The following is a 13,124-nucleotide window of genomic DNA, read 5'->3' on the forward strand; positions in this document are numbered from 1 at the left end:
TGAAGTGAAAATCTTAATTAGTAGCAGGAAAACATGAAATTATAAAACACATTGGTAAAGGTAAGTATATAGTCAAACTCAGATGCTCTAATACTGTAATGTGTGTGTGAATCACTGAACTCTAGTATAAAAATTAAAACACAAAAACATTAAAATTTCTATAGCTACTTAGATGTGTAATAGATACACAGTATAAAGGGAGGTAAATTGAGACATGGAAAACATAAAATGTGAAGGGAAGGTACAAGAGTTTTTTCATGTGATGGAAACTAAATTGTTATCAGCTTAAAAGATGTTTTATGTGTCATGGTAACCACAAACCAAAAACCAATAGTAGATACATAAAAGATAAAGAAAAGGAAATTAAAGCATACCACTAGGGAAACAAAGGAAGAGAGGAAGAGACAACAAGGGAACCACAAAACAGCCAGAAAACAATCAGATGATAGTAGTCTTTGCTTTTCAAAATTACTTTAAAAGTAAATGTATTAAATTCTGCAATCAAAAGATATAGAGTATATAAATGGATTTTTTAAAACAAAATCAACTATATGCTGCCTACAGGAGATTCACTTCTGATTCAGGGACACACAGAGGCTCAGATTGCAGGGTTGGGAAGCAATATTCAATGCAAACTGAAAGAAAGCAGGTGTAGCTAAGCTATATTTATATTTATATTAGACAATATAGACTTTAAGCCAAAAAGTGTAACACAGACAAGGTCATTATGTGATGATAAATGAGTGAAGATCTGAAGAAATAGAGACCAGTCCATTAATAGTAGGGGAATTTATTTCCCTACTTTAAACAATGGATAGATTGTTCAGAGAGAAAAATCAATAATGAATACTGGAACTGAGCTATATTTTAGGAAAAATGGGCCTACCAGACATAGAGAATTCAATCCAATAGCAGCAGAATACACATTCTTCTCAAGCACATATGGAATATTCTCCAGTGTAGGTCAAATGTTAGGTTACAAAACAAGTCTTAACAAATTAATAAGATGAAAAATTATATTAACTATCTTTTCTGACCATAACGAAATGAAACTAGAAATCAATACCTTGATGAAAACTAGAAAATTTAAAATATGTAGAAATTAAATAACACACTTCTGAAAAATCAATGAAAAAATTATTAAACGTTGAAAAAACAAAAATGAAAACACAACATACTGTAACTTACGGGTTTCGGTAAAAAATTCTTAGAAAGAATTTTATAGCAATAAATGCCTACATGGTGATAAAAGAAAGATCTCAAATAATCTAACTTTACATGTCAAAGAAAAAGGAAAAGAATAATAAGCTAAGCCTAAAGTTAGCAGAAGGAAAGAAATAACAAGATCAGAGTAGAAATGAATTAAAAGAGACCAGAAACTAAGAGCAGGTTTTTTAAAAAGACAAAATTGAAAAAAAAAAAAAAAAAAAGACAAAATTGACAAGCCTTTACCTAGATTAAGGAAAAAAGAGAAAACTCAAATAAAATTAGAAATCAAAAAACATTACAATGGACACCATAGAAATACAAAAGTTCAAAAAAAAATACAAAAGTTCACAACAGACTGCTATGCACCAACAAATCAAAAGGCCTAAAATAAGTGGGGACATTCCTAAAAGCATACAAGCTACCAAGGCTGAATCATGAAGAAATAGAAAACCTGAACAGCCCAAAACGAATAATGGGATTGAATCAGTAATCAAAAACTTACCATTAAACAGAAGTCCAGGACCAGATGGCTTCACTGGTGAATTCTATCAAACACCGAAGAAGAATTACCACCAGTCCTTCTTAAAATCTTCCAAAAAATTGAAGACAAAGAAAACTAACAAAGTCATTTTACAAGGCAGCATTACCCTAATGCTAAAATCAGATAAGGACACCACAAAAACAAACAAAAAACTCTACAAGCCAATATTCCTAATATATATAGATAGAAAAATCCCCCCGCCCCCGCCAAATGAACAAACTATATTCAATAGCACATTTAAAAAATTACAAACTTTGATCATGCAGGATTTGGAATGCAAAGATGGTTCAATTTATGCAAACCAATAAATGTGATATGACACATTAACAAAATAAAAGATCAACATCATATTTTTAATAGATGCAGGAAAGGCATTTAACAAAAATCCAACATCATCTCATGATAAAGACTCTGAACAAATTTGCTATAGAATTAACATATCTCAGGATGCCTGGATGGTTCAGCAGTTTACAGCCTGCCTTCAGCCTAGGGCATGATCCTTGAGTCCTGGGATCAAGTTCCACATTGGGCTCCATGCATGGAGCCTGCTTCTCCCTCTGCCTGTGTCTCTGTCTCTCTGTCTCTCTGTCTCTCTCTCTCTCATGAATAAATAAATAATCTTAAAAAAAGAATTAACATATCTCAACACTATAAAGGCCATATATAAGAGGCTTACAGCTAATGTCATACTCAATGGTTAAAGAGTGAAAGCTCTTCCTCTAAGATCAAGAATAAAACAAGGGTTCTCACTACTCCTATTCAATATGATACTGAAAGTTCTAACCAGAAAAACTAGGCAACACATCAGGGAAATACAAATCAAAACCACAATGAGATACCACCTCACACCAGTGAGAATGGTGAAAATTAAGACAGGAAACAACAAATGTTGGAGAGGATGTGGAGAAAGGGGAACCCTCTTGCACTGTTGGTGGAAATGTGAACTGGTACAGCCACTCTGGAAAACTGTGTGGAGGTTCCTCAAAGAGTTAAAAATAGAACTGCCCTACGACCCAGCAATTGCACTACTGGGTATTTACCCCAAAGATGCAGATGCAATGAAACGCCGGGACACCTGCCCCCCAATTTATAGCAGCAATGTCCACAGTAGCCAAACTGTGAAAGGAGCCTTGGTGTCCATCATGAGATAAATAGATAAAGAAGATGTGGTCTATATATACAATGGAATATTACTCAGCCATTAGAAATGACAAATACCCACCATTTGTTTATGTGGATGGAACTGGAGGGTATTATGCTGAGTGAACTAAGTCATTTGGAGAAGGACAAATATTATATGGTCTCATTCATTTGGGGAATATAAAAAAATAGTGAAAGGGAGTAAAGGGGGAAAGGACAGAAAATGAGTGGGAAATATCAGTGAGGGTGACAGAACATGAGAGACTCCTAACTCTGGGAAACGAACAAGGGGTGGTGGAAAGGGAGGTGGGCGGGGGGTTGGGGTGACCAGGTGACAGGCACTGAGGGAGGCACTTGACAGGATGAGCACTGGGTGTTATGCTATATGTTGGCAAATTGAACTGCAATTAAAAAAAATTTTTTTAATTAGGCAACAAAAATAAATAACTGCAAAGTAGGTCTAGAGGGACCATACATCAACATAATAAAGGCTTTATATGAAAAACTCACAGCCAACATCATACTCAGTCATGAAAAAACTGAGCTTTTCCTGTAAGGTCGGGAGCAAGACAAGACAAGGATGTCCACTCTTACCACTCTTATTCAACATAGTGCTAGAAATCTTAGGCACAGCAATTAGACAATCTAAAGAAATAAAAGGCATCCAAATTGGTAAGGAAGAAGTAAAACTCTCACTATTTGCAGATGACATGAAATGACATATAGAAAACCATAAAGACTCCACCCAGCTACTGGAACTGATAAGTGAATTCAGTAAAGTGACAGAATACAAAATCAGTGTACAGAAATCTGTTGTGTTCCTATACACTAATAATGAAGCAACAGAAAATGAAATTAAGAAGGCAGTCTCATTTACAATTTCACCAAAACCAATAAAAAATCTAGGAATAAACCTAACTGAAGAGATAAAAGATTTGTACTCTGAAAACTACAAAACACTGATAAAAGAAACTGAAAATGACACAAAGTAATACAAAGACATTCCATGCTCATGGAATGGAAGAACAAATATTGTTAAAATGTCTATACTGACTAAAGCAATCTACATATTTAATGCAATCCCTATCAAAATATCAATGAAATTTTTCACAGAGCTAGAACAGACAGTCCTAAAATTTGTATGGAACCACAAAAGACCTCAAATAGCCAAATAAATCTTGAAAAGAAAAACAAAATAGGAATTATCACAATGCCAGACTTCAAGTTATATTACAAAACTGTAATAAAGCATTATGGTACTAGCACAGAAATAAGCACATATATCAATAGAACAGAATAGAGAGTCCAGAAATAAACCCACAATTAGGGCACCTGGGTGGCTTAGTCAGTTGGGTATCTGCCTTCAGCTCAGGTCATGATCTCAGGGTCCTGGGATCGAGCCCTGCATTGGGGTCCCTGCTCAGAGGGAGATTCTCTCTCTCCCTTTTTCCCTCCCCATGCTTGTGCATTCTCTATTTTTCAAATAAATAAATAAAATTTTTAAAAATAAACCCACAGTTATATGGTCAGTACGCCTTCAACATAGTGGAAAGCAAATGCAAAGGGGAAAACACAGTCTCTTCAATAAATGATGTTGGGAAAACTGGGCAGCCACATGCAGAAGAATTAAACTGGACCACTTTCTTACACCATACACAAAAATAAACTCAAAATGAATCCAGGACCTAGTTGTGAGACCTGAAACTATAAAAATCCTAGAGGAGAACACAGACAGTAACCTCTTTGACGTGGACTATGGCAACATTTTTCTAGTTAGAAATCAAAGTAAAAATAAACTAACCAAAGTAAAAAGCTTCTGCACAGCAAAGGAAACAACAAAAACTAAAAGGCGATTAATGGAATAGGAGAAGATATTTGCAAATAACATACCTGATAAAGGGTTAGTATCCAAAATGTATAAAGAACTGATACAACTCAAACCCAATAAACAAATAATCCAATTTAAAAATGGGCAGAAGACTTGAACAGGCATTTCTCCAAAGAAGGTATCCAGATGGTCAATAAACACATGAAAAGATGCTCAACATCACTCCTCATCAGAGAAATGAAAACCAAAACCACAATGAGATATCTCCTCACAATTGTCAGAATGGCTAAAATCAAAAGCATCAGAAACAAGTGTCAGCCAGGATGTGGAGAAAACTCATGCATCATTGGTGGAAATGCAAACTGGAACAGCCACAGTGGAAGACAGTATTGACATTCCTCAAAAAAATTAAAAATGGCACTACCCTACAATCCAGGAATCACACTACTGGGTATTTACTCCCAAAATATTTAAAAAAAAAAAACACTAATTCAAAGAGATGCATGCACCATGATGGTTATCGCAGCATTATTTACAATAGCGAAAATGTGGAAGCAGCCCCAAGTATCTATCAACTGATGAATGGAAAAAGAAGATGTGAGGGATATATATACATATATATCCATATATAATGGAATACTACTCAGCCATAAAAAGAATGAGATCTTGCCACTTGCAATGACATGGATAGAGCTAGAGAGTATTGTTCTAAGCAAAATAGGTCATTCAGAGAAAGACAAATACCATATTATTTCACTCATATGTGGGATTTAAGAAATAAAACAAATGGAAAAAGAGACACAAGCCAAGAAACAAATTCTTAACTGTAGAGAGCACACTGATGGTACCAGAGGGAAAGTGGATGGAGGGTGGTGTCAAATAAGTGATAGGGATTAAAGAGTGTGCTTAGCATAATGCAAATAAGGAAAAAATATGAGAGAAAATAAAACATCTTTGAAAAGAGTGATGAAGGGATCCCTAGGTGGCTCAGTGGTTCAGCACCTGCCTTTGGCCCAGGACGTGATCCTGGAGTCCCCGGATCAAGTCCCGCATTGGGCTCCCTGCCTGGAGCCTGCTTCTCCCTCTACCTGTGTCTCTGCCTGCCTCTTTCTCTCTCTCTCTCATAAATAAAATCTTAAAAAAAAAAAAAAGAGAGAAAAGAGTGATGAAGGGGTGCCTAGGTGGCTCAGTCGGTTGAGCATCTGCCTTCAGTCAGGTCATGATCTCAAGAGTCCTAGGATTAAGCCCCAAACCCCTGCTCCTCCCTCTCCCTCTGCCCTCCCTTAGTTCATGCTCTGTCTTGCTCACTCTCTCAAATAAATAAACAAAATCTTTAAAAAAAGAAAGAAAAGTGTGACAAGAAGAAACAGAAGTAAAAGGCATACAGATTGGAAAGGAAGAAGTAAAATTGTCTCTGTTTGCAGATGATATGGTCTTATATACAGAACATCCTAAAGAGTCTACCAAAAAAATTTTAGAACTAATAAACAGATTCAGTAAAGTTACAGGATTCATAATCACATACAAAATTACTTGTGTTTCTGTGCACTAACCATAAACTAGGTGAACAAGAGTTTAAGAAAATAGTGCATCTATTTACAAGTGCACCAAAAAGTGAAATACCTAGGAATGAATTAACGAAGGAGATAAAAGATCAGTATGCTGAAAATTATAAGACATTGATGAATCCAACAGGAGACAAATAAATATTTTGTACTTATGGATTAAAAGAGCTAATACTGTTAAAATGTCCATACTACCCAAAGCCATCTATAGATTCAATGCAATCTCTATTAAAACTCCAGTGGCATTTTTCACAGAAATAGATAAAAGAATCCTTAAATTCATATGGAACCACAAAGGACTGAAGATCCAAAAGATCCAAAACAATCCTGTGGAGGTGGGGCAAGATGGTGGAACAGTAGGGGTCCTCAACTCACCTGGACCCACCAACTTACCTAGATACCTTTCAAAACATCGTGAACACCTACAAATTCGACCTGAGATTTAAAGAGAGAACAGCCAGAACACTACAGAGAGAAGGGTTTTTGCTTCTAGCAAGAATCATCTAGGGTGAAATTTACTTAGGTCGTGGTTGATTTTCTTGACTCAGTCTGCTCATACAGCCACTCTGCACTGAGCAAAATGACTAGAAGGAAGAATTCACCACAAAAGAATCAGAAACAGGACTCTCTGCCATAGAGTTACATAATATGAGTTATAATTCGATGTCAGAAATCCAATTCAGAAGCACAATTATGAAGCTACTGGTGGCTCTGGAAAAAAAGCATAAAGGACTCTAGAGACTTCATTACTGCAGAATTTAGATCTAATCAGGTCGAAATTAAAAATCAAATGAGATGCAATCCAAACTGGAAGTCCTAACAACTAGAGTTAATGAGGTGGAAGAAAGAGTGAGCAACATAGAAGACAAATTGATGGCAAGGAAGGAAGCTGAGAAAAAAGAGAAAAACAAGAGACCATGAGGAAAGGTTAAGGGAAATAAATGACAGACTCAGAAAGAAGAATCTACATATAATTGGGGTTCCAGAAAATGCTGAGAGGGACAGAGGGCCAGAATATATATTTGAACAAATCATAGCTGAGAAGTTCCCTAATTTGGGGAGGGAAACAGGCATTCAGATCCAGGAGATAGAGAGGTTGCCCACTAAAATCAATAAAAATCGTTCAACACCTCGACATTTAATAGTGAAACTTGCAAATTCCAAAGATAAAGAGAAAATCCTTAAAGCAGTGAGAGGCAAGAGATTCTTAACTTATATGGGGAGAAATATCAGATTAACAGCAGCCCTCTCCACAGAGACCTAGCAGGCCAGAAAGGGCTGGCATGATATATTCAGGGTCCTAAATGAGAAGAACATGCAACCAAGAATACTATATCCAGCAAGGCTGTCATTCAGAATAGAAAGAGAGATAAAGAGCTTCCAAAATAGGCAGAAACTGAAAGAATATGTGACCACCAAACCAGCTCTGCAAGAAATATTAAGGAGGACCCTGTAAAAGAGGAAGCCCAAAGAAATAATCCATAAAAACAGGGACTGAAGAGGTATTGCAATGACAACTAAATTCATATCTTTCAATAGTTACTCTGAACGTGAATGGGCTAAATGATCCCATCAAAAGATGCAGGGTTTCAAATTGGATAAAAAAGCAAGACCCATCTATTTGCTGTCAACAAGAGACTCATTTTAGAACTAAGGACATCTCCAGCCTGAAAATGAAAGGGTGAAGAACCATTTATCATTCAAATGGTCCTCAAAAGAAAGCTGGGGTAGCCATCCTCATATCAGATAAATTAAAGTTTATCCCAAAGACCGTAGTAAGAGATAAAGAGGGACCCTATATCATACTTAAAGGATCTATCCAACAAGAAGACCTAAAAATCATGAATATTTATGCCTCTAATGTGGGAGCTGCCAAGTATGTGAATCAATGAATAACCAAAGTAAAGACATACTTAGATAATAATACACTAATCGAGAGACTTCAACATGGCATTTTCTGCAAATGACATCTTCTAAGCACATCACCAAAGAAACAAGGGCTTTAAATGATATACTGGACCAGACGGATTTCACAGATATATACTTTCCATCCAAAAGCAACCAAATACACATTTTTCTCAAGTGCATATGAAACTTTCTCCAGAATAGACCACATACTGGAACGCAAATCAGGTCTAAACCAATACCAAAAGATTGAGATTGTCCCCTGCATATTTTCAGACCACCAATGCTTTGAAACTAGAACTCAATCACAAGAAGAGATTTGGAAGAAATTCAAACACGTGGAGGTTAAAGAGCATCCTACTAAAAGATGAATGGGCCAACCAGGAAATTGGAAAATTAAAAAGATTAATGGAAACTAATGAAAATGAAGATACAACTGTTCAGAATCTTTGGGATACAGCAAAAGCAGTCCTAAGAGGGAAATACATGGCAATACAAGCCTCCCTCAAAATATTGGAAAAAACTCAAATATACAAGCTAACCTCACACCTAAAGGAACTGAAGAAAGAACAAGTAAAACCTACACCAAGCAGAAGAAGAGAGATAATAAATATTTGAGCAGGACTCAATGAACTAGAGACCAGAAGAACTGTGGAACAGATAAAACCAGGAGGTGGTTCTTTGAAAGAATTAATAAGATAGATAAACCATTAGCAAGCCTTATTAAAAAGAAAAAAGACTCAAATTAATAAAATCATGAAGAGGAGCAATCACAACCAATACCAAAGAAATACAAATGATTTTAAAAACATATTATGAGCAGCTATATGCCAGTAAATTAGGCAATCTAGAAAAAATGGATGCATTTCTGGAAAACCACAAATTACCAAAACTGGAACAGGAAGAAATAGAAAACATGAACAGGCCAATAACCAGCAAGGAAATTGAAGCAGTCATCAAACACCCAAGACACAAAAGTCCAGGGCCAGATGGCTTCCCAGGGGAATTCTATCAAACATTTAAAGAAGAAATAATACCTATTCTACTAAAGCTGTTCCAAAGGATAGAAAGGGATGGAATACTTCCAAACTCGTTTTATGAGGCCAGCATTAACTTAATTCCAAAACCAGACAAAGACCCCACCAAAAAGAATTATAGACCAATATCCCTGATGAACACAAATGCAAAAATTCTCAACAAGATACTAGCCAGTAGGATCCAACAGTACATTAAGAAGATTATTCACCATGCCCATGTGGGATTTATCCCTGGGATGCAGGGTGGTTCAACACTCGTAAAACAATCAACATGATAAATCACATCAACCAGAGAAAAAATAAGAACCATAGGATCCTCTCAATAGATGTATAGAAAGCATTTGACAAAATACAGCATCCATTCCTGATCAAAACTCTACAGAGTATAGGGATAGAGGGAACATTCCTCAGTATCCTAAAAGCCATCTATGAAAAGCCCACAGCAAATATCATTCTCATGGAGAAAAAATGAGAACCTTTCCCCTAAGATCAGGAACACCACTGCTCTTTAACATAGTACTAGAAGTCCTAGCCTCAGCAATCAGACAACAAAAAGAAATAAAGGCATTCAAATTGGCAAAGAAGAAGTCAAACACTCCCTCCTCACAGATGACATGATACTGTACATAGAAAACCCAAAAGACTCCACCCCAAGATTGTTAGAACTCATAGCAATTCAGCAATGTGGCAGGTTACAATATCAATGCACAGAAATCAGTGGCATTTCTATACACTAACAATGAGACTGAAGAAAGAGTCAATCCCATTTGCAATTGCACCCAAAAGCATAAGATACCTAGGAATTATCCTAACCAAAGAGGTAAAGGACCTATACCCTAAAAACTACAGAACACTTCTGAAATTGAGGAAGAGATTGAAAAATATTCCATGCTCATGGATTGGAGGAATTAATATTGTGAAAATGTCTATGCCACCCAGGGCAATGTACATGTTCAATGCAATCCCTATCAGAATACCATGGACTTTCTTCAGAGAATTGGAACAAATAATCTTAAGATTTGTGTGGAATCAGAAAAGACCCCCGAATAGCCAGGGGAATATTGAAAAAGAAAACTAGAGCTGGGGTCACAATGCCAGATTTCAAGTTGTACTACAAAGCTGTGATCATCAAGACAGTGTGGTATTGGCACAAAAACAGACACATAGATCAATGGAACAGAATAGAGAATCCAGAAATGGGCCCTCAACTCTATGGTCAACTAATATTTGACAAATGAGGAAAGACTATCCCCTGGAAAAAGGACAGTCTCTTCAATAAATGGTGCTGGGAAAATTGGACAGCCACGTGCAGAAGAATGAAACTGGACTATTCTCTTACACCATACACAAAGATTAACTCGAAATGGATGAAAGTTCTAAATGTGAGACAAGAATCCATCGAAATGCTAGAGGAGAACACAGGCAACACCCTTTTTGAACTTGGCCACAGCAACTTCTTGCAAGATACATCTATGAAGGCAGGGGGAAAAAAAGCAAAAATGAACTATTGGGACTTAAGATAAAAAGCTTCTGCACAGCAAAAGAAACAGTCAACAAAACTAAAAGACAACCTACAGAATGGGAGAAGATATTTGCAAATGACATATCAGATAAAGGACTAGTATCAAAGATCTATAAAGAACTTATCAAACTCAACACCCAAGAAACAAAAATTACATCATGAAATGAGCAGAAAACATGAACAAAAATTTCCCCAAAGAAGACACACATGGCCAACAAGCACATGAGGAAGTGCCCGAATCACTTGCCATCAGGGAAATACAAATCAAAACAACAATGAGATACCACCTCACACCAGTGAGAATGGCGAAAATTAACAAGGCAGGAAACAACAAATGTTGGAGAGGATGTGGAGAAAGGGGAACCCTCTTGCACTGTTGGTGGGAATGTGAACTGGCACAGCCACTCTGGATAACTATGTGGAGGTTCCTCAAAGAGTTAAAAATAGACCTGCCCTACGACCTAGCAATTGCACTATTGCATATTTACCCCAAAGATACAGATGCAGGGAAATGCCGGGACACCTGCACCCCAATGTTTATAGCAGCAATGTCCACAGTAGCCAAACTGTGGAAGGAGCCTCGGTGTCCATCGAAAGATGAATGGATAAAGAAGATGTGGTCTACGTATACAATAGAATATTACTCAGCCATCAGAAAGGACGAATACTCACCATTTGTTTCAATGTGGATGGAACTAGAGGGTATTATGCTGAGTGAAGTCAATCGGAGAAGGACAATCATCCTATGGTTTAACGCATACGGAGAATATGAAAAATAGTGAAAGGGATTATAGGGGAAAGGAGAGAAAATGAGTGGGAAAAATCATCTAGGGTGACCAAACATGAAAGACTCCTAACTCTGGGAAATGAACAAAGGGTAGTGGAAGGGGAGGTGGGTAGGGGGATGGGGTGACGGGTACTGAGAGGGGCACTGGATGGGATGAGCACTGGATGTTATACGGTATGTTTGCAAATTGAACTTCAATAAAAAAATAATAAATCAGGAAAAAAAGTCCCATGGAAGAAGAACAAAGCTGGAGGTATCATACGTTCTTATCTCAAACCATATTTCAACGCCATAAAAATCAAAACTATGGTGCTGGCATTGAAAACTGACACACAGACCAAGAGAACAGAATAGAGAGTCTAGAATTAACCCAGTCCTGTATACCCAACCATCTTTTCTTATTCACTTCACAGAGAGACAGTGTACTCTTGAGTGGGGAGAGGGAGAGGGAGAGAGAATCTGAAGCAGATTCTACAGTCAGTGCAGAGCCTGATACGAAACTCGATCTCACAATCAGGAGATAGTGACCTGAGCTGAAACCAAGAGTCAGATGCCCAACCGACTGAACCACCCAGGCACCCCCTAGCCAACCAATTTTTTACAAAGACACCAAGAAGATGTCTTTTTGGTATACAGAATTGGGAAAACTGCATATTCACATGCAAACTGAATGATGAAGTTGGACCTTTATCTTGCATCACTGACAAAAATAAGCTCAAAATGAATTAAAGATATAAATTTAAGACCTGAAACTATAGAATGTCTAGAAGAAAACATAGGGGAAAAGTTCCTTGGCATTGGTCTTAAGAATGATTTTTTGGAATTATTGCCCAATAGCAAAGGCAACACACGCAGAAGTAAGCAGGTGGAACTGCACAGATGGAAAGCTTCTGCACCATGCAGGAAACAACCAAGTGAAAAGGCAGCCTGTGCAGCAAGGGGAGACATTTGCAAACTGAATGTGTGATAAGGGGTTAGTATCCAAAATACATACGAAACTCCTATAACACAGTAGCAAAAAAAAAAAAAACAGATCATGGTTACCAGGGGTTAGGACTGAAGACAAAAGGGAGTTTTTTTAGGGTTTTAGAATTCTTATATTATCTCATCATCTATTATGGTGATGACAAGAATACATTCAGGGGGTAACAAACTCCTAGTACTGTATACTCCCAAAAAATAAATTTTCCAGTATATAAAAATTTTATAAATGATTCAAAAAACAGTCAAATATTCACACTTTTATCTTCATCTGGTGAAACCATGGCTACATGGTTTAGCATTATTATTCTGTGTTTTCCAGAATCTATTAAGAAAATGCATTACTTTTATGATGGAAAAACAAATATGTTTTGCAAGTAAATAGTTATGTAATATACTGGTTTGACTAAAACCAGCATAAACTGTCATTTCATAATATCCATGTGGGGCAGCCCCAGTGGCTCAGCAGTTTAGTGCAGCCTTCAGCCCGGGCATGATCCTGGAGACCTAGGATTGAGTCCCATGTCGGGCTCCCTGCATGGAGCCTGCTCCTCCCTCAGCCTGTGTCTCTGCCTCTCTCTCTCTCTCTCTCTTTCTCTCTCTCTGTGT

At 37.1% G+C, this 13,124-nt stretch overlaps 1 protein-coding gene across 17 annotated transcripts in view; it reads left to right on the forward strand.

The window, feature by feature from the left end:
* DNAH14 (dynein axonemal heavy chain 14) overlaps positions 1 to 13,124 on the forward strand; it is a 334,169-nt gene that overhangs the window by 208,164 nt on the left and 112,881 nt on the right. The gene's annotated exons all lie outside the window — the stretch shown is intronic.

This window comes from Canis lupus, chromosome 6, assembly GCF_048164855.1.
Source record: "Canis lupus baileyi chromosome 6, mCanLup2.hap1, whole genome shotgun sequence".
NCBI lineage: Eukaryota > Metazoa > Chordata > Mammalia > Carnivora > Canidae > Canis > Canis lupus.